Source organism: Hippopotamus amphibius, chromosome 3, assembly GCF_030028045.1.
Source record: "Hippopotamus amphibius kiboko isolate mHipAmp2 chromosome 3, mHipAmp2.hap2, whole genome shotgun sequence".
NCBI classification, from domain to species: domain Eukaryota; kingdom Metazoa; phylum Chordata; class Mammalia; order Artiodactyla; family Hippopotamidae; genus Hippopotamus; species Hippopotamus amphibius.
Window position 1 is genome coordinate 115,947,389 of NC_080188.1, and position 22,894 is coordinate 115,970,282.

The window sequence follows — 22,894 nt, forward strand, 5'->3', positions numbered from 1 at the left end:
GGTCTACTTGGGAAATGTCTATGAGATAAGATTAGATTAAAAAAAAAAATCTTTCAAAACTGACTGGTAAGGATGACATCAAATATAAATATATGGCACCTACATGCACAAAATGCTACCAAATGTTGGAAATAAATATGGGGTGATGGGATTCTCAATATTCTTTATGCTGTTCGCCAATTTCTGAATGGTTAACAATGGTCGTTTGCCGCTATTATACAGAACTAGAAAAGTTATTAAAATTTCAGAGGAAGAAATATAACCCAGTGATTAAGAGCACAGCCCTTGGAGCCAAAGCAGGGCTAGCTCTCCGACCTCAGACAAGGTTGTCTCAGTGTCCTTACCTGTGAAATTAACACCAGACCTGCCTCATAAGGTGGTGAGAAAATTAAGTGAGATGTCGCCTGCAAAGAGCTGGGCAAAGTCTGAGCGCACGCAGACCATACATGAGAGCTATTGCTTTTATTAACATGGGAAATGTTTATTCACACTATTGCAGGCAGACCGAGACCTAGAACCTTCTATTTAATGTCCTTTCAACTGTGGAAACATTTGCTTTCAACATATGCTTTTTTAAAAGTCCAAAAAGACAGGGGCTTCCTAGGTGGCACAGTGGTTAAAAATCCTCCTGCCAATGCAGGGGACACGGGTTCGATCCCTGCTCTAGGAAGATCCCACAAAATAAATAAATAAATAAATAAAAGTCCAAAAAGACAAAAAGAAGCTATTGTAAACTACCAGTGGTCACCTCGGGAAGATGGCATTATGAGTTTCCTTTCTTTGTTTAAAGAAGCAAGAAAATACCTTTCTGTACTTTCCAAATTTTCTCCAGTAAGCATACAGTCTTTACAACAATAAAAATGCTTTAAAAACAAAGAGCAAATCTGAAATAAGTAAGTTTAACTGGCTGTGCTAAAGAGGTCAGGTTTAAGCCAGATAGTCAGGGACAAGTAAGTGAAGCCGGGTGGCCACAGCCAGAGGAGACCATGGCGATCTTTGAGTGATGAGATTCTGGGGTGATTTAAACTTTATCTATATATTTTAAGTATCTTCCGATTTTTATACAAAAGGTAGTAAACGAGTATTATTTTTTTCTAATCTTCTCTTAGTTAAGAACAGAAAACCAAGCTCTCTGACCTTGGGTTGAGGAGGGAAACTGGGTCAAAGAGAGACAAATACTAAGGGGTAAGGGTTGAGGGTGAGGAGGAGGGCGGCACAGTGACCACGGGTGCCCCAAGAGGGGCCCACCCTGCTGGTGGGGGCTGCACGAAGAAGGTCTCCTTTCCCCTCGGCCACCCGGGGCTCGGGCCCAGCACCACTGCAAAGGCACCGGGGTAACAGCAGGAGCTTACCTAGGCTGGAAAGCGGTCCTTTTTTGTTTTCTAAGTGTCCCATAAAATGTCTGTGAATTTTTTCACTATTGGAGCAAGTAGGAAAGGAACTTGTGTTTCACAGTTCACCTAGCTGATAACAAATCTGTCACATTTCTGACACTTCGAGATTTCTTTCCCTCGAGAACCTGGGAGTGGCCTTCCCCACCCTGTTCTCTTTACTCTCTCCAACGTGGGGCCTCAGCACGCTGAGAGCCCCCAAACCCACAGGTCCCAGGCCACACACCTGGGGAACAGAAGAGAAATATTTAACATGGAAAAGGGCCAGGATGTAAGGGGGAACAAACACCTTCTCCCAGCGTGAGGTTGGGCCATTCCTCTCTCCAGGCCCAGCTCTGCTGTGTCCGATTCCCTCCGCTGAGTTCCAAGCTCCCCAAATTCCCCAGGACCTCAGACAAAGCCTGAGGAGGCTCTTTGTCAACCAAAAGGAGGGGACTGCTGGGGCTCAGTGTCAGATCTGCTCAGGGCGGCACGCTTCTGAGGCGCTGAATTTAGAGATTTGGTTGAAATGAGTGGGCTGTCGGCTAGAGTGTGAGAAGCCCGTGGTGATGCAGAGGGAGGCCGTGAAAATGCAGAGGCTCTGGGGTCTGACCACAGGACCTGGGCCCGCTTATCCGACCACAGGCAGCAGCCGTAGAGTGGGGACAGGATCTTGGGCTTGCCATTTGCAACAACACAGATGGACCTCGAGATGATCATACTAAGTGAAGAAAGCCAGACAGAGAAAGACAACTATCACGTGATATCACTTATACGTGGAATCTAAAATATGATGCAAGTGAACTTATTTAACAACACAGAAACAGACTCAGACATAGCAAACAAACTTTTGATTACCAAAGGCTGAAGTAGGGGGAAGGAATGAGTTAGGAGTTTGGGATTAGCAGAAACACATTACTATATATAAAAAATACAACAAGGTCCTACTATATAGCACAGGGTACTAAATTCAATATCTCATAATAAACCATAATAGAATAGAATATGAAAAAGAATATATATATGTACGTCTGTATGACTGAATCACTTTGCTGTACACCTGAAACTAACACAACATCATAAATTAACTGTACTTCAATTAAAAAAAAAAGATCCCGGGCTTGCAGTGTTGCAGAGCAGTTGATGAAACGGCTGATGATGCGTGGAAAGTACTAGCAAGTAGGAACTCCCTCCAGCCCCTGTTCTGTTGTTGCCATGGCAACAGGGAAGGCGGAGAGCTTGAGGGATAACGGGATGAAAAGGCCTGGGACCCAGAAATGGAAGTCCCAGATGGCTTTCTTCACTCGCCTCGTGGCCTGTGCCTGTCACTTGACCTGGGGGCCTCAGTCCCCTTCTCTGTACAATGGGGTCCGTGTCACTGCCAGCTCCAGCAGCCAGAGGCTCTGCAGGTGAGCTGTAACTTCTGGCAGAACAACTGATCACATGCAGAGCCCAGACAAAAAGCACAAAGCCCGGGTCCCCAGGCAGCAGTTTCCTCCTAGGGGAGAAGGTGTATTCTCTGCAGCAAAGCCCAACACACCAACAAAGCACACTTCCACACTACAGGGCCTCGTCCTGCATCAGAGGTTCTGGGGCCTTTGAGGTGCCAGTGAGGCAAGGAGACTCAGACTAAAGGTATGTGCCTTCTCCCCAGAAAAATGCACAAATGCACACACATGACATCAGGCAGCTTGTGGAACCCTGAAGTGCAAACTGGACCCCGAGGTCAGACTGGGCCCCACCCTGGGCTCAGAGTGCACCTATACAGCAGCCCTGGCCAAGGGCAGTCCCTGAGGAAATAGAAACCAGGCTGGGGACCCAGCATTCTCAAGGATTTGCCGGGCAGGTCCTCAGGCCCCAAAGGTGTCTCTTTAGATTCTCTCATGACTTGGGGGTCAGTGGGTAACAGGACCCCCCAAAAGCAGCTCTCTGAGTGCTGTGGAGTGTCCTTAGGCTGAAAGATCCCACCTACAGAGATGACGGCTCTGTGTCCTTTCCATTCTGGACCTCAGAAAGGCCAGGGAAGCCCCTCTGCTCCTTGACATCCCACCCCAGCATCAGTCGGACACCCCGTTTTCATGAGAAATCCTCATTCATGTTTTAAATCCCCTATGCCCTCCACAAATCTATTACTAGGATTTGACCTGGAACCTCTCAGTTCAACCTGTGGCCACGGTGGCTATACCTTTAGTAGAGCCTGCAGAGGAATGAGCTTTCAGGATTACAAAATTTTAGACTTTTAGCTTTTCTGTCCCACCTCCTTGTCAGATCAGGGAAGTCGGAAGGGAGCTCATAGGAGAAAAGAAGATGGAGGGAGATGGGGCAGCCCATACCTCACCACAGAGTGGAAACCAAGGAGGGCTTCCTGAGGGAGGAAGCCTTGGGCCAGGGCCTGGCTGAGGGTGAGAGTGGGGGCAGGACCAGCTCCAGCTTCCTTCCGCCCCCCACACTCCTTCCCACGCCCCACCCAGCCCTCACCCTGGGTGCATTGCCCCAGCATCACGCCGGCACCTCCCCCCCAGTGTCTGTCTCATCAAGCGCCGGGGCCAGCCCTGAGTACTGAGCAGACCAACGTCATAGGAGCACTGAAGGCTGGCCCTGAGTGTGGTCCCCCCTTCACCCCGAGGCAGGACCTGGCACCCACAGACACACACAGCCCAGGCCAGTGGCTTCCCTGAGGCCCCCTCCCTGTCCCTGCACAGCACCAGCAGGGCGTGGCTTACAGGCCATGGGGACACACTCTACCTTCCTGCTTGTGAAAACCAGGCAGAGCAGCCTTGTCACAGAACCAAGGGAGCGTCACAGTTGACATGATGTTTCTGACAGTTGGATCCAGTGTCTCACAAACACCTTCCCTTCCAGAATATTGGGGAGGGGGAGTGTGTTGGTTCATGGTTCACCTTTCCCCAGGGTCATGGGCACCCTGTGACCCCTTCATTAGCAGAGTTGGGGGTGGGGGGGGTCCTCTGTGCTCCGCGCTGTTCTCAGATTTGCCTGTTTTGCCTCATCTAATTCTAAATCCCATGAGGCAAGAGCTATCAAGATTCCCATTTTACAGAGGTCACTTAGCTGGTGAGTGGCAGAGATTTCCAGACGATGAAAAGGGTCTCTAGAAGCCCTTGTCCCCACCACGTCCCTGCCAGGGAGGCTGCCCTAGAACCTGTCTGTCTTGAGGTTCTCTGTGACCCTCATCCCCCAGACTCCGCCCCCAGGCCCATCCTGTAGACAGTGGATGTGTGAGTCACCTGGCCTGACCTTTCTTGCTGTGTGTCCTGGCAAAGCCCCCAACATCTCTGGGTCTCCATGTTCCTGTGTTGCAGGCCCCAGTGTGTGCTCTGTCCTACAAGCAGGCCTCCCCTAGTGGACAGGCCCAGTGTAGCGGGGCGGGCGGGGGGCCGCTATTCTCTTGGGCCAAGAGTCAGCAGCCCTGGGTCCCTGTTGGTTCCTTAACCCGCCAAGTGACTACAGTGCGTCACTTCAAATGTTATCTGTGCTGCCTTCCTCCCCGGGTGGTTGAGATTGGCTACAACAATGAATGTGAAAGTTCAACTCTGAGAGGAGGGACAGTCAGACGCTGGAGACCACAGCCCTCCCCTGGAGGGGGGCAGGGTCCCTCCCCCTTTTTTTTTTCAAATGAAATAAAGTTGAGGCACAAAGGAAGGCAGCTTCTCACTTCAAACAGCCAGGGAACTTGTTTTGGCTTTAACTCTTTCTCAGAAGGCAGCTGGGACCCCCAGGCTACTGAGGGTTTCCGAGGCCTGGCCAGCCCCCTGGATTTACTAGGCAACTGGAAGGAGGATTTATTATCAGGGGATTTAGTATCAGGAGATCCGAGTTCAGATCCTGGTTCTGTTTCTTTTTCACCCTTGTGGTGTTGGAATCACCTCCCTTAGCCTTGGTTTCCTCGTTTATAGCATGGGGACAAGCTCCCCCCGCCATGCACCCCCACCTAACGGGGCTGTGAAATGCTGCAGGAAAAAGTGCCTTATAAAGTGCAATGCTGCAAGAGAAGCGGTAAGATTGTCCAAACCACTGACCACCCAGGCCACCTCAAGGCTGCTCTGCAATTAGGAAAGCACCTGCCTCTGTAATTGTGGGTTTGTGTGTTTCACACCCCTTCTTGGTCTCTAGCTCTTTAGAGAAAGTCCTGTCTACTCTTTTATGTACAGATATCTGTGGGTGGCAGCAGAGCTTCAGGATAAAAAAAAAAAAAGGGGGGACTTTGTATGATCCAGATGCCCTTCACGGTAGAATAGAATGGATGCAGAGACTGTGGTACCATCACACAATGGAACACTATCAGGCAACAAAGAACAAACTCCTGCTGTACATGGTAACATGGATGTATCTCCCAAGCATAACGTTGAGTGAAAAAAGCCAGACACAAAAAAGTATGAACTGTGTGATACCATTTAGGTAAAGTTCAAGAACAGACAAAACCAGCCTATGATGACAGAAGTCAGGATGGCGGATACCTGCGTGGGGAGGGGTGGGTGACAACGGAAGCACAGGAGGGGGCCTTCAGGGTGCCGGTCAGGTTGTGTTTCTTGATCTGGGTGCTGGTGACATGGGTGTGTTCAGTTTGTGAAGTCACCGAAGCTATGCGTGTATATCTGCACTTTTCTGGGTATGTCCTGTATTTAAATAGAACACTTTGTTAATTAAGCACCTGAGTTCAAGTCTGAGCTCTGCCACTTGCGCATCATGTGATCTCAGGCTGATGAAACTCTCAGCTTCCAGTCTCTCCTCTGCAAAATGGGGATAATAATGGTGTCTGTCCCTAATGGTCCCAAATGTCAACTATTTAAATTCCGCCTTCCTGGGACTTCCCTGCTGTTCCAGTGGTTAAGACTCCACACTTCCACTGCAGAGGGCATGGGTTCTATCCCTGGTTGGAGAATTAAGATCCTGCATGCCATACGGTGCGGGCAAAATAATAATAATAATTACAATAATTATAACAATCATTACATTAAATTTCACCTTCCTGATATTTACCTTATCCAAGTGCTAACTATTCATATTCTCCCCTAAATCAACTCAGCAGTTTAAATAATCTAAAAATAACATTTATATCTGTTTTCTAGACTATTAAATTAATATAAATTAAAACAAACACATAGCTATTGAAATAAAGATGTTCACCTGTAAGCCACCTCCAATCATCCTCCACATCAGTGATGGTGGCGCACACACACAAAAAACAAGATAATGAGTATTCAGAACCACTAGCACTGTGCAGGCCCTTGGTAAGTAGAAATCATTAAGACCATCAACATCACCAACATCATCACCTTCAAGCCATCATCACCAGCATCATTATTAGCACCACATACAGAGCCAATAAATACTTGCTTCCAGACCATCTCATAGGGTTAAACCAACACGGTCCCGCCCTCCGCTGAGCTTAAAGAATTAAGGACGTGGAACCCATTCTGAAGTTTGGGAACCGGCTGGGATGCACATCCAGGTGAGGGCTCCATGTGGGTCTGGACTGGATGGAGGCTCCAGGCTGCACCCTCCTACCCTCCACCTCAAGGCAGAGCTGATATCTCTCCAGATGCCTCTGCTGACCCGCCTCTTCCGCCAGGTGGAGGCTAACCGCACCTGGGCCCATCCCTGCATCTCTCAGAACGTCAGTGTCCTCATCTCTAAAACGAGGTCAGTGGCCTCGGCTCTTTGGAGCCTCCCACCAGTGGGTCCAGATCACTAGACAAACAGAAGTCACCCTAGGAGAGCCCTGGACGCTCAGTCAGTCATCTAAAATGTGTCTTAGTATTATCTTGAATTTGCCCTCCACGGCATGCCTGGGTCCCTCCCGTACTAACCTGGAGTGCCCACTCACAGGAGAAAAAAACCCTGATCCTAAAAGTGGTTATAAACCATTGGGGTTGTGCTCCTTTTTTAAGTAAATTCAGCCAGTGGGCATTCAGATTTACTAGAACTAGGTGGGGTTGAGGTCACTAATTCCATTTTCTGAAAGAGCTTTTGGTATTTACAATGGGCGAAACCATTGATTCAAATTATTCCACTTGAAATAAAGATATGAAAAAAGGTGTCTGTGCAAAAATACTTACCACGGAGTTATTTTTAATAACAAAAAAAAAAAAAAAAAGGAGAGAGAATGTAACACAGATGTCCACTAATAGGAATCAAACATCAGGACTTCTATATATTAGCTATTGTACAGCCATTTAAAAACCATGTTATATAAATCTGTGACATGGGAAGACACTCAAGATATATTTTAAGAGAAAAAGCAGGTTACAAATATGTGTATATATACATATATTTGTGTGTATATATGCATATGTATATATCTTTACCTAGTTATATATATCTTATATATAAACACATATGCATATCTTTTACATATATATAAAAATATATGTTATATAGGATACTAATTTTGAAAGAAAGTGTAATTATTATAATTATAAATAGCAAATGAATAAAAGCATATGCCCCAATATGTTAACAGTGGTCATATTGTATGGTAAGATTGTGGGCGGTTTTACTTATTTTTATACTTTACTATATTTGATTTTTCTCAATAAATATGGATTTTTTTATTATTAAGGGAAGTCATATAATAAAAATATGTCATACATAATTACACAAATAAATACATGGGAATTTTTTCTTTAAAAGATTTTCTGCAGATCCCTCTTATGCTATTTTTAAATTTATCATAAATTCGTCACATACAGAGGTGCATAAAAAGCTAAACAATACGGAGGTGCATAAAATAAAAGCAAAAGCTCAACCCAACCTCACTCTTCCATCTCTCTCAAAACCTGCGCCCCGTAATTTAGCTCTGTTATCATTATTTTGATGAATATTCAGCAAAACCTTTTTCTGTGAATGTAGAAACATTTTATCTGGCTATTCAATTCACTCACATTTTTATTCTGTGAAAAAAGATTGCAATATACAAATTGTCCTGAAATGTTTTTTCACTAAAACAAAACGGCCATCTCTCCCAGTCGGTATGCTGTGATTGGTGTCTTTTCTCTTTTGACTATATCATATTTCGGAATAGAGTTGGGGTGAAACCAATTCACCTTTTGCCCTGTCTTCCCACTTTTCATTATCCCTTGGTGGCCTAATATCCTTTCGTCCCAGAGACTGATTTGCACACTGGGGAGTATAAGAGAATTTTCTAAAAGTAACACTGAGTAGGAGTGTTTCTAAAAAAATGTGACTTTATGTCATTTTGTCCTTAAAAACAAGGCTGTATCGATTTTTCAGGTGCTGGTGAATGGTATTCTTCAAATAAGATCCCAATCCAGACTGAAGAATCTCGGGGACGATCTCAGCAGGAAGACACTCAACTCCAGGCACAGAGCCAGTAAAGGACTGAGTCAGGACTGACACTCAGCTCCTCCAACTTCTAGATCCTTCTCACCTGTAGTAACATGGTTATGGCACTAATAGGACCCAGAAGACTTGGCCCTCAGCCTGGAAGATCAACCTACCACCAAAGCGACAAACTCCTACTCATTCTTCAGGTCTCAGCCTGAATGTCACCCTCCTCCAGGAAGCCTTCCTTGACTTTCCCATAGGTTGGATTGGATACACCTCCTCCTGCAAGCTTAGCCTTTCTCATGCACTGTCCCAGCTGCCTGTCAGGTGGTGTCACCACTATAACTGAAGCTCAGTGATGGGTGGTGGTGGCGGGGGGTGGTGGGAGTGTTGGGGATTGATGGTCAGTTTGTTTCATGTGCCCATGCTCAAAATCTCCCTGTCATCCATTCATTCATTTGTTCAAGAAAGAGCTGTGTGCCGATGCTGGGAGAGAAGGCTTGGATTGGAGAACAAAAGAAAGAAACAGAAGTGCTTCCAACAAGTGCCAGGACTTTAGAATCGCTGGATGTTGCCCAGCAGGCTGGAGACCCTGGTGCACAAAGCCTACCAGGCTGACAACCCACAATGTGCCTTTCCCACAGGGGAGCTCAGTCAGCTTCACAACATCCCTCCAGAGACATTCTGCTCTGCCCATTTTACAGAAGGGATCTGAGGCTCCAAGAGAGGAGGCTGCGGCCAAGGACACACAACTGGGTCTATCTACCTCCTAGACCCCCATCACCTCTATTATAAAACACCAAAAATCCTCAAAGGGCACGGGAAGCATCAGCCTGAGATAAGAGAGAGAGGCTGTGCTGCAAAAAGGTCACCCACAGGCCAGGAGACCTGGGAGCTCAGTCCAAATCTCACTGTTGGTTAGCTGTGTGCCTTGGGAAATCACCTAACTCTCTTATCCTCAGTTACTTCATCTGAAAAAGTGGGCTCCGGTGTCACTTGTCCTACTGTCTACTGGGTGGCCTCATTTTCTCAATCAAAATTTTATGCCCTGTGGTCAAACAAGTCCAATCTTACTTACAGGAGGAACAGAAGAGAAACCATGAATGCTGAGTCCTCGAGATGTGTGATTCGCACACGAGCCACGGGCCGTGGGATGTTTCTTGTACACCCATCATGAAGAGGCCAGCAGCAGGCCCAGTGGGGGTGGGAGTGAAAAGGCAGGTCAGTTCATTCAAGGCCATCTCCTGGGCCTCCAGGCACACAGCCCCTGTGAGGAAATGTGAATAGGCCCTGGGAAGCTGGGGTGGATGGGGCCTGACCTGACCGGCCTCACACTCATGCAAGGGAGCATGTGTGCTATCGTTTACAAGCCCTTCATGTCATTATAATGGAATCTTCCAGAAGCCCTGCGACACAGAGCTCATTCCTTACCCCCATCTTAGAGAAGATAGTCAGTCTCAGAAAGGAGAAAAGGCTTGCCCAAGATCACCCACCTAGCCAGAATGGAAAGCCAGCATCTTTGTTCCCAAACCCTATACTCTCCACTTTGAAAGGATCATGGTAACTACTTTGGTTCCCAGAGCCCTTACCAGGAGCCAGGACTGAGCTATGCTCTTTATACAGGTTACATGCCTCATCTTCAAATTGTCCCATCTTACAGATGGGTTTAGGTAACTTGCTTGAGTCCTTGACTCAAGGTTTCACCGCAGGGATGTGAGTCATCAGAGTCATCAGGCAGCAAAACCCGGATCCCGGGAGGAGGGGCTGGGAAAGGTGGGGTTAAGGGTGCCCTGACCCGTCCCTGTAGGCTGCGTGGCCACCCGGGGTTCCAGGAAAGTGCACACACTGAGCCACCTGACAAAGCCGGCATGCCTCTGCAGCAAACGCCAATTCTCTGCACTCTGCCCTTTCCCCAAAGCCCTGGCACATGACACCTTCTCACTCAAGAAAAAGAGCCAAACCTTGCAGGTCCCAGAACAGACAAATCCCCCACCTCCAACTTAGATGGGGTGGAGGGGTGGGGGGGGGTGGGGCGGGTCCTGGAATAAGAAAACTGGCCTTGGGGTCATCCAACCGCATGGTTTGCAGTGAGGTCAAACCATGAGAGCTGAGGCTCTGAGGTGGGACCCCTCCACCACATCTGCATGCCCTTCAGCTAGCTGCCCACCCAGATCCAGAAACAGATCTTATGCCCCTCCTTTTCCCCCTCTCCCCACCCCCCACTAATGATCTGACCGAGCTGGAGCAAAGCTGGGGGAGGGGAGCACTTCCTGAGGTGGGGGGAAGGCGGGGGAGGCGAGCCGCTGCCAAGCCTGCTCCCACCCTACCCCCCACCCCATGCCCCAACCCCCTCCAGGCTACCAAGTACAGGTTTTCAAGGATTTAGGTCACTGAGTCATTCAACAAACACATACGTGCAGCACTCTTCCCACTCTTTGCAGAGCAGAGGCACCTCCTCTGGCCACCGGGCCATCCCGGGGTATCTGGGAACCACCCCTTGGATTCATCTATTCATTCAACAAACACTGAGGTCCTACTACGCGCGGGTCACATTTCACCACATCCTTCATCTCCTCCCGCTGCCCCTCCCTTCCTCCCAGCCCTCAGCTCCTCCCCCTTCTCCGAGTGCCCTGTGGCCCCCTTGCCCTGGCGCAGAGGGCTAATCCTGGGGGCGCTGGGGAGTCAGGGGGCCCAGGGGGGCTGAAGCAGCGCCGGATGACCGAGTGACAGACACACCCAACCCCCCGTGGTTACCTGGTGTGGGCCCGGGCAGCGCAGGCAGGCGCCTCTCCCGCGGACGCCGACGAGGTACTGACACGGCCCTGGGGGGTGCTAACCCCCTCCCCACCCCCACCTTCGGCCTCCACCCCGGCCGGGCGGCCTGGAAAACCCAACCCCAGCTCAGCCGACTTCCTCTTGTGTCATGGAAAGTACGGGCGCTGGGGACAGGAAACTCCCGCCAGGGATCTAAGGTCTGAGCGGGGACAGTGGGCCTGGAGGCCTGGGAGGGGTGGAAGGAGGGCTCACCGATGGGGGGTGGGTAGCAGGGAGGGAGGGGCCTGAGGAGGCAGAGGGGGGCGCCTACAGGACAGCAGCTGGGGAGGGGGTGGAAGCGTTAGGGATGTCAGGATCCTTTCCCCTGGGACCGGGCAGGCAGCCACTCGAGGTCCTGAGCTGCTTTCAACTTTCCAAAAACCAACAGAAAAGAGTGAAAACCATACCCTTGTCTGCAACGAAGATTCCGAGATCAAATAAAAAGCCAAAGGTTTTGTTTGTTTTCTTTGCTTTTGGTAAGTGGGGGTGGAGGGTAGCGGCAGAGGTTATGGCGAGAGAGACACGTGGGTTAAAAATCTTAGTTTTAGCTGCCTGAGGCCAAGTACCTGTCTGTCTGGGCCTCAGTTTCCTCCTCTGTGAAATGGAAAACTCCACCCACTTCCCGTGACGGTAGGAAAGATGGAAAGAGGCCACACCCCCCGGCTTGGGCAGGTGCTCAATAAAAACCCCTTCTCCCTTTCAGGCTGCAATTTATGTAAACTGAGTGTGGTAACAGGGGCCACGAAGGGTCACTTAATACACACCGCTAGTGTGACCAATAAAAGCTACCTAAACACAGTGGGTTTTTTTTGGGGGGGGGTGTATCACACAGCTTGCGGGATCTTAGTTCCCCCCAGGGATCGGACAGTGAAAGTGCAGGATCCTAACCACTGGACCGCCAGGGAATTCCCAGCACCAAGTCTCTAAGAGAAAAGTTATCCAGTGGACCCTCGGAGTGTGGGCAGTTGTGGGGACCGTGTGTCTCCATCTCTGCATCTCTGGTGCTTAGCGTGGAGCAAAGATTTGCTGGATGAACAGACAGACCAAGGAAGGAATGAAAAGTCTGGGATGTCCAGGCACAGGACGGGAAGGATGGATGTGAGAGCGGGCGGGTTGGGAGGGGTAGGGGGTATGGGGGGAGTGAGGAGGTACAGGGCCAGGAAGGCCTGGCTGAGGCCTCCGTGTTACCTCTGGGGGGAGGAGGAGGCACCTCCGAATCCTGTGTGAGGTGGTGGGTGTACCCCCAGTCACACCTATAACAAGCCTTGATCCCAGGCCTCGATCCTTTCCTGTAGGGAATGGGATCAAGCACCCCAAACCCTCCTGGCCTCATGTTAGCAGAGACTGGGGAGTGTTGGATGCTGGGAGCTGAGTGGATCCTGTTGGGTGGCTGCTGAGACAACTTCACAGGCCCAGGGAGGGAGGGTCTCCAGCTGCTGGGGGAGGGGATGCGGAGATGGTGGGGTGAGGGAGAGGGAATGCGGCTGGGAGGCCCGGCTCAGGCTTTTACCCTCCAACTCTTCACATTCGGCTACTGTCATGCCCCTGAACCATTTTACCCCTGCCTGGTGTGTCCCAGATCGCGAGAAGCCCCAAGGAGCCTGGGTCTGGGCTCCATCTACCTGTCATGGAGTGAGGGACCTCTGGACCCAAGCCCCAGAGAGGCTGAGGCCTTCCCTGGTCGGTTGCTGGCCTCCTCCATCTGCTTTGCAGAATGCCAGCCACCCTGCCTCTCCCTCAACAGCCCGGGGTTTATTTCAGCAACATTGGCACAGAGATCACACCATTCACACGGGGAACTCACACATGCACACCCTGATGCAAGCCCTGCGTCCATGGAGGAGTCCTCGCCTGTGCTTGCTCTTCAAATGCCACCTGCGGGGATGCACCTCCAACTCCCACCTCGTCCCCATAGTGGAGATGGAGGGTTTGGTTTGCATCACCGAGTCTGCTGCAAGGACTGGGGCGGTGCCCCCCACCTCCCACCTCTCACTCTTCACACCAGCACAGCTCAGAGCCCTCTCCGTGGGACGTGTTCCCTGTCCCCACCAATCCCCCCAGGCCTCCCTCCCCTTGGACCGGCTCAGGGCTCCCCCAGGCTGCAGCCCTGTCCCTGCGTGGCGGGGTCAGGGCACTGCCCCAGGCCTAGGCACCCTGGGCAGGAAGCTGGAAGAGACCAGGGCTGCCGTTCGAACTGGGGCAGATGGTTTTACCCAGGAGGAAGTTGACAGTTTCAACTTCAAACACAGTGACGCAGGTCCCACACTGCCTGCTCCCCTGTCCCACCCCTGCGTGAGCCTGTCTGCCCCGCCCCCTTCTCCTAGAGAGGGAGACACAGGGCCAGACACCCTAACCTACGGGTGCCGAGCTTGCGGAGGCTGAGGCAGGAGGAGGCCGCGCCCATGGGGTCTCAGCGTCCGCCACTGGCCGCCCTGTACCTGCTGGGGCTGCTGGGTGAGTACCCCTTCTGGGGCGTCTGCCGGGGTACCTGGGCTTGGGGTGCAGAGGAGAAGATGGCAGAGTTCCTCTGTCTGACTGGGGCCCACATGTCACCTCTCTGGAGCACCACAGAGGGTTGGGGCCACCAGGATCCCTGTCTTTTCCCCCAGCCCCAGCTCAGCTCTCGGCCCTGCTTGTCTCACCGCTGGGAGCCGAACTCTGCTTCTCTCTTGCACTGTTGGGGAGCTTACTCTCCCCTTTGAGGTGGACAAGATCAGACTCTCAGCCCAGAAATCAACTTGTCCAGCCCCCATTCAATGCCGGCTTCCCTCTGCAGCTACCCCTCTCACCCCTGCCTCATGAGTGTCCAGCCTTTATTTGGATGTCTCCAGAGACTGGAAACTCACCATCTCCTGGGCAATTCTGATGATGCTCTGGGCAGAGCGGGCCAAGGCAGGGTGGGGACCGGATCACAGTTGAGCAGATGTCAAGGACATACACCTTAGTTACTAGTCACTCTGGTTTCATCCTGGGGCTGGAGGTGGGAGGCTCAGCCAGGCCTGTCAGCCAGGTGTGGGTCTGCTGTCACCCCAGACACGGAGGAGGGGCTTCCGAACCTTTCCTGGGGGCCACTGTGGAATTGACCTGGGGCTTCTGGAGGAGCTGGCTGGGGGTAAAGTTAGTGGTGGGTGAGTCTGGGGCCTCCTATTTGCTGAAGGGGAGGTGGTGGAACGGGCAGTCCTCCATCCCTGAGGCCGTGGGACACTAGCTCAGGACCAGGGCCCTGCTGCTGGGACATCGCTGACACTGGCCAGTGGGGAGGATCCTGAACAGGCAGGGGGCTGGGGGATGGGCAGTGCACTTTGTGGCCTGAGCCCTAGGGTCTAGGCCTGGCCATGTATGACCTCGGATTGGTCCCGAGCCTCTCCGGGCCTCCACCTCCTTATTTATAAAAGCAGGGGGGTGAACTAGATGAGATCTGACCACTACTCAAGGGTTTGGAAGGTGTGGCAGGGTGAGAGAGGTGACTGACTCGGGACAGGAACAGGTGAGAACAGGCGGCAGCTTGTGGCTTCCCAGTTTGGAGGGAAAGGACTCTGGAACGTTGCCGGCCTGGTAGGGCACCTCACTCGCTCTTAGAGAAAGTGTGTGTTGGTGTGAGCGTGTGTGTGTGAGAGGTGTGTGTGTGTGCGTGTGTATGTATGTGTGTGTGTTTTCATGGTCAAAACATGGCCTCCAAATGTAGGCTTGCTTTTTCCATGCATGTGGCAATGGCCCATGTACACACATGTTCTCATGGCTATTAAGGAGATGCAGGAGGTACAAAGTGCCTTTTGTCCCCAGGGCGGAGGCCGAGGGATGGACCCCGGCTGCTTTCCAGGACTCTCCTGAGGCGCTGCTGTGGCCTCCTTGGCCCTGGAGAGTCCAAGGACCAGGCCCCTAAGCCTCACCTGTGGCCTCAGACCCCATCGAGGCAGGCGCGTAGCCAAGCTCCCAGCTGGGGCTGGGGGTGGCGTCCTGCCCTGCGGGCTCCCCCGAACCCCATCAGGGGCGAGGCTCTTGGCAGGACCAGGCCCAACGGAGCCCAGAGTCAGGAAGCCTTGGAGGCAGCACCTTCACCAGAGTATGGGAACTCTCTGGAAGCCCAGGAGCACAGGATTCCCAGTGTGTGTGTGTGTGTGTGTGTGTGTGTGTGTGTGTGTGTGTGTGTGTAACCGGTAACAAACATTCCCATTGTTCAGTGGGTCACAGCTTAAGAAATACTTTTAAAGCCATTTTCTTCTGAAAGCGTCACAACAGCCTAGTAAGCAGGTGGGCCCATTGGCCCCCTTTTACAGTGTGGAAAACTGAGGTCTAGGGGAGCAGCTGGTGAGCTGCAGAGCCCACCCCAGCCCAGAGCTCCTGCTGTCATGCAGGCCCCTCTGCACCCCTAGCCAAGAGCAAAGACGCGCCAAAGCCACTCCCACGAGTAGGAAAATGGCTGCAGGACAAAACTGCCGCCAGCAGATAGGCAACCACCAAGGGCTGGGGACATCTGGGGACAGGGCTGCGGCTGGGAGCAAACAGCACATTCCAAGACATTCCAAGTAGAGCTGCCTCACCGCCAGAGCCCTGGGGACGCTGCGGCCTCCTGGCTGGACATCAAGCTTGTGCCCGTGGCTTGGCAGCCTTTGGTACATGAAGATGCCCATGGCCTGCTTCCCTCCACACCCGCCCTGAATTCCAAACTGCCTGGGGCTCACCTGCTGAAGCTTGGGCATGGAGGCAGTGGACCGGCCACCGGGACTCCAGAAGCTGGCACTGAGGTGTGGGAAAGTCACAGACTCGGCAGTTGGAATTCTGGTCCCCTCCTTGCCAGCTGGGTGACCATTCCAAGGTTCTGTAAGCTTCAGTTTCCTCTTCAAAATTGTAATAATGATAGGACTGCCCTCATAGTGATTTATAAGGATTAAATGAATCAATGAATACAGAGCTTTGGGAGGAACATTGACTTGTATAGTACGTGCTCAACAAGCATTAATAATAATGATAAATTTATTATATAAATTTATTTCCTATTATTGATTATATTTTATTGATATCATATAAATTTATTATTTATTACATAAACATTATTATTATCATTATCAGGACCTGGTGGGGAGGACTCGAGCCTAGCCATCAGTCTTTCTCTCCCCCAATCCTCCTGCACAGGCTAGTTATTCATCCATGTATTCATCTACATGTATTTACTGAGCATCTACTATGTGTGCAGCTCTGTGTAGAGCTCTGGGGATACAGCAGTGAACCAGACAGGAGCCCACCCTCATGGAGGGTGCACCCGAAATATTTACAAATTTCTAAATATTGTGATCAGTGCAACAAAGGAAACAGCAATGGCTGAGACTCAGTAACCAAGTTCACATTCAAAGGGGCTCCCAGTCCAAGGGTCGCCTCTCTGGGGAGGTGATGTCTCTTCTGAGACCCGAATGATGGAAGGATCCAGCCAAGCAGAGAAAAGCGGGAGGAGGGTCTCTGGCAGAGGGCATGTCGAGGAGGAAGGCAACGGGCAGGACAGGCTGAGAGGGGCTGGGTGTCCACAGGAGAGGAGAGGAAAGGGGGCGCCCATGGTGAGCTGGCCCCCCAGCCCACAGTCCCAGCTGCAGAGCTGAGGTCCCTGCTGGCTCTGGGTGCAATGCAAAGAATCAGGCCCCTATAAACCCTGAGCTCTCCACCCCCAGCGGGGAGCAGAGAGACCTGGGGGCTCAGGGGCTGGCATGGGCCCCTCCGGTCCCTCTGTCCAGCGCCTACAGTTCAGAGGGGTTTTCCCCACAGCGACCAGGGGACCAGGGAGGGACTTCAACTCCACCCAACAAAATTGATGGAATGCCCACTCTGTGCATACATGTGGGTGCCTGATGCGCGCGTGTGTGTGTGTGCTGTGTGTGCCTGTGTTGTGTGCACACACATGTGAAGGCCTGTGGGGCTTTAGAAAAACACAGACGTGGGTTCAGTTTCTGCATGGCCACTCACAGATGACAGGAGCACCCCTCTGAGACTCAGCCTTCTCGTCTATAAAATGCGGATAACCACTGTGCCCCTCTCAAAGGATAATTGCAGTCATTAAATCTGGTTTATTCATTCATTCATTCAGACAGCAAGTATTGATGGAGCCCTACTATGTGCCAAGTACTGTTCTGAGTGCTGGGGACACAGCAGGAAACAGTCAAAATTCCTGCCCAGGTGGATTCGACATCGTAGTTGGGGTGTGATGGGGAGACAGACAGACAGGAGAGAAGCTAAATCAATGATCATATGGATGTTAGGGGTCACGAGTGATGTGGGGTTGGGGATTGGGACCTCAGGGGCTGTGCGGTACCCTGGGAGGGTGCAGTGGGTCTCACGAGAAGATAACATTTGAGCAAATACACATAGGAAGTGAGTGATTGCACCGCGCCACGTGGGCCCCGGGGAGGACGGCTCCAGGCAGAGGGGCCGTCACACACAGGCTGGTGGTGAGGCAGAGGTCGAGGACAGGGTGTTTTCCCCAATGAACTTGAGGCACCCAGGGGCCCAGCAGAGGAGAAAAGGTGTGGAGCACCCTGGAGAGAAAAGGGAACTCTCACCTCTCCAGGTACACAAGCCCTTATCTTGAGCCTCCAGCCAGTTGCATTTGGGAACCCAGAGTTTTCCAATACTGTAGAAGGTACTGTTGTGTTTGTGTTGTGTGCTCATAACACACCAACAAGGTCCGGGTAACACGCCGTAATCAAACACATTCCCATTTCTGCAGTGCAACTGAATTCGCACACTAAAGGTACAAATACCTTCCTGCCTAAGGCATCAAAAAAGACTTTTGGTTTTGGATGTTGAATTGGAGATGGGGGATCTTGGCCCTGTATCACTTCCTCTATAACTACTACTATCACCACTCCTGGGGGGTTCGACCCTCACGGTTCCCACCTTGATACTCCCTTCCCTCTGGGGGCATGGCTGGGAGAGATGTGGTGGGAATAGTATAAGAAATTGGTGGCAGTTGGCAGAGGCAGCAAGGATTCCTTGTGCCACCACAGACTCCTCTCCGAGTGAGCCTCGCTCTCTCCCTGGCCTCAGTTTCCCCTTTCTGTACCACAGGGTGAGCAGGCTCTGGGGTCTCCCAGTGGTAGAGTCCCATGGGGTCCCATCAGGTGATGGTGATGGGGTTTCTGCTCTGTCCCTACCACCAGTGAGCTGTGTGACCTTGGGCAAGTCGCTCAGCCTCTCTGAACCCAGGTTTCTTGATCTGAAAACAAGGGGTGAGCTCGGTCCCTTCTTCACAGGGCTGTGGTGGAAAGGATGAGCCCCTGTGTGGGCTTTGGGATATGTGAAGCTCTGAACAGAAAGGAGGGCTTGTCCTTGTGACAGTGGAGTCACATACGGCATATGGCAGTGTGAAACTCATGCAAATTCAGTTAGACACACAATGCCACCAGGGAGAGCGTGAATTGCAATTCGGATAAAAAGGCCATTCTGCCCACGAGCGGCTCGCTATCGCTCATTGGCGCAGGCCCTGGGTGGGTGAGATTAGAGACCTGAATCCGCTGTTCCTTCTGCGGGCTCCAGCCCCCAGGCTTCTCCTGGCATAAGCCCAGTGTGATTCTCTGCGCGTTTTGCACATAAAAAGGCTCCTCATCAAAAACCAACCACTTCATCTGGTGCTCAACCTGAGAAATAGAATTCTGGCCCTTTGTGATCTTGATTTCCCTGAAGCCCTGATACAGATTCAGGTTAACACGGCTCCACTGATGAGTGTCGTTTCAGAAAAGCGGGGTTCCTGGCCTCCGGGGTCAGCCTCTCATCAGGGGATGAGGGAAGGAAAATCCAAAATGCCCCCAAAAGGCCGTCGACATATTGTGTTTGCTGTAAATCAATGAAAATGTTATGGACTATTAAAGGGAATCACTGTTAGTGGAAAAAATGGAATATCTGACTTCCAAACCGCACTAAATCAGTCTGTCAGTTTCCTTATCCGGAAAGTGGAGTGATGGCATCCCCCTGATCGAGGCTGTCGGGAAGAAATGGGGTCTCCAATGAAAAACCCTTGCCTAGGGGTCTACACGGGGGTAAGAGGTTGCTGTCACTATTATTATCGTGAAGTCCCAGCCCCTCCCGGGGATCCCGGTGCCCACTGGACCCTCGGCGGGCCACGCTTTTGCCTCTGTTTCTCAGTGTGTAGGGGCTGCGAGCACAGCTGCTCAGGGGTCCAGGCAGGCCCATGAGTGGGTCAGAGGTAGGCATCAAGGGTACAGGTTCTGAAGCCAGAATCCTGGTCCAAGTTCTGGCTCTGCTGTAAAGTGGGACTGATAACACCCGTCCAAAAACGTTCATCCGCAATTCCAAAACCGAAAGAAATTTGTAAATTTCTGGCAAATGCTTACAGTGCAAATCCTGACCTGAATGAATAGGAGACTATTTATAATCTTGACGCATCCCACTTGGTGTGAAAATTCATATGTTTCGCTGCAGAAACTATCGTGTGCTTGAAGCTGAGGCTCTCCAGATGCAGGGCGACAGTGGGGTGCCCCGCGGGTGCTGGCAAACCAAGACAGAACAGGCCGCCCTGGGGGCTCATGGAGATGCAGCCCCATAGGGCCAGAGGATATCGTTTTCCAAAAACATCTGGATCTTGGGATTTTTTTTAAAAAAGAAAAATAAGGGACATACCTGGAGGTCCAGTGATTAAGACTCTGTGCTCCTACTGCAGGGAGCTCGGGTTTGATCCCTGGTCAGGGGAAATAAGATCCCATATGCAGCACAGTGAGGCCAAAAAGAAAAAAGAAAAGAAAAGAAAAAAAAAAAACAAGAAAGAAAAGAAAGAAAAAAACGAAAAAAACACAAACAAAACAGAAAGAAAACTTTAAAAACAATGGGCTCCAAAAAATTTTTTTTTTAACACCGTGCCAAGCAAATAAAAGTCATCCATGGCCTTATGTGGCCCAGGGTATTGCTGTACAGGGTGAGGAAGAGAGAACCATCCAGAACGTGCGGGGTGCAAGAGGAGAGGAGAGGGAGGGGATGAGCACGTAAATGTCTCAGAGCCGCTTTCAGGAATTCATTTACTCCTCACCCAGACCTCATCAGGGCAGGCAGTGTCAGAATGGTTCAATCCTTGCAAAAGGAGAGATGAGAAGAAGGGTTCGGGGAGAGTGAAAAAGCCTTCTAACTGTCTCTCTGGCTTTTTTGGCCCTGAGCTTTCCCTGGCTTGGCCAGTCTAAGCCGTAAATAGTGGGGATTCCGAGGAGAGGTTGGCAGGGAAGGGAAGGGGCCCGGGCCCAGCTGCTCGGGGTGTGGTGGCAGGTGATGGGTTGGAGAATGGCAGGATGCTTCCTTGCCTCCTGTCCCTCGTGGTCCGAAGGGTCCCCAGGCTTCTGTTCGTAGGTTCTGCAGCAGCAAAGCCTTGGGCCTTAGGCTGCATGCAGGGGCTGGGCTGAGTTATAGCCAGGGAGGGGGTCTAAGGGACCCCAAGCTCAGTCTGCAGGGTTCAGGGAAAGAGGATGTTGGTCTGATCCCTGTGAGAAGCAGCTAAAAGAATGAAAATAAGTTGTGGACAATGAAAATCTAAGTGTATCCCTGGACAGACAGGAAGAAGCAGCACCCAGGAAGCCTCCCAGCCAGTCACACATCTCACCTGCCCACGCCTGCCTGCCTGCCACTCAGCAACATCAGGAGATGAAGATTACAGATCTTGGAAGTTTGAACTGAAAGGAAAGTGAGGGAGGGTGGAATTTGATTTCCTGACTTTAGAGACGAGGAGACCAAGCCCAGAGTGGTTGAGTGACTTGCCAAGATCACACAGCAAGTATATGGAACATCTTCCCACAGTACGTTTCTCTGACTGAAGGGAATCATGAGTTTGCTCCCTTTCATCAGGTTTGCACGCCAGGAACATGCAGGAATTGGTGAAACACAGAGCAGGCCGTGGCAGCTTTCCCTCTGAAGAGAAGGGAGGCAGCTTGGCCCAGCGGCCAGAAGCACAGACTCTGTGCCAGATGGCCTGGCTTGGAGTCCTGGCCTCAGCGCTCATCCATTACTTAGCAAGTTATCTAATCTTTTTTTCCCTCATCTATAAAACGGAGGTCAAAATAATAGCCAACTTCATAGAGCTGCGGTGAGATCTGAGAGAGTTAATGTATTAAAATGTCTTGGAGAGAATACGAACCATGGAAGTGTGGATGGTGGTGATGGTGGTGGTGATGGCAGTGGTAATGGTGATGGTGACCGTGAGTTTGTTGATGATGGTGATGGTGACAGTGATGGTGACTGTGTTGATAATGGTGATGGCGATGGTGGTGGCAGTGATGGTGGCAGTAATGGTGATGGAGGGACAAGACAAGAAATGCTGCTCATCTGAGGCCAGTCAGGCTCTCAGAGGGAGGCGAAGCCCTGGAATGCATAGACGCCGTTTATGCAAAGAGCATTTTCTTTTTAGAATTTTTTTTGGTTCTCAGGTTGTGCAGTCTTTTCTGAGAACATTCTCTGGCTGTTCTGTGTGAGATCTGCAGGGATGGCCAGGCTCAGTCCCTGTCCTCAGGGGCTTCAGGGTCTGGGGACTCCAGCCCCAGGGTCAGGGTCTAGGTCATGTTCATTTCTGCTCATTTGTTCATTCCTTCATTCCCTGAACTTGGCACTTTGCAGATGTAACTGCGTGGCAGAAAGCAGAGATGGGTTTGGAAGGCAGGCTCGAATCCAGGCCCTGCCAGGTGCTGGTGGCATCACCCAGGACAGGGCACTTGCCTCTTCCGACAGCTATATTGTGCGCATATTCAACTCGAATTGTGAGGCCATGTGGAAGATGAACAGTGATATCTGTAAGGACTCCTCCCCTAGTTCTGAGCATACAGTAGGTGTTCAATAATTGGTAGCTGCTGTTAACAGACATTGACTGTGGTGACTTTGGGAATACAAAGGTCCCAGGTGGGACAGGGAGGAGGAGGGCCCTGTGATCTGGCTCTCCAAGCATCCAGACAGGGACCCCTGCTCCTGGGAAAACTCCCTGGCAGGCCAGCAGCCCGCCCACCCCTACCCCGGCCCAGCTGGCTCCACAACCAGCAACACCATCTCTGAGCAATGAACATGGGCCAGGAGGGCACTGGGCTAAGTCCTTTGCATAGATTATTTCATCTCATCCTCACAACATTTCTATGAAGCTGGTCCCTTTCTTGCTCCCATGCCACAGACCATGAAACCAAGGCTCACAGGGACTAAGGAAGTGGCAGAGCTGGTACTCAGACACAGAGAAAGGCATCAGTGCCTGAAAACCTGTCCTGCAGCATTCAGCACCAAAGACTGGGTCTCTGGATCCCCTATCTCCATAAGTGCCACTTCAAGCTGCCTCAGCCCTCAGGGTTCAGCCAAAGAAATGAATCCCCGTAGGTGTACAGCCCCATTCATGTTGGGAACTGGGACGGAGGGAGGTAGGAGTGAGAGGTCGGGGTGAGAGTTGAGGG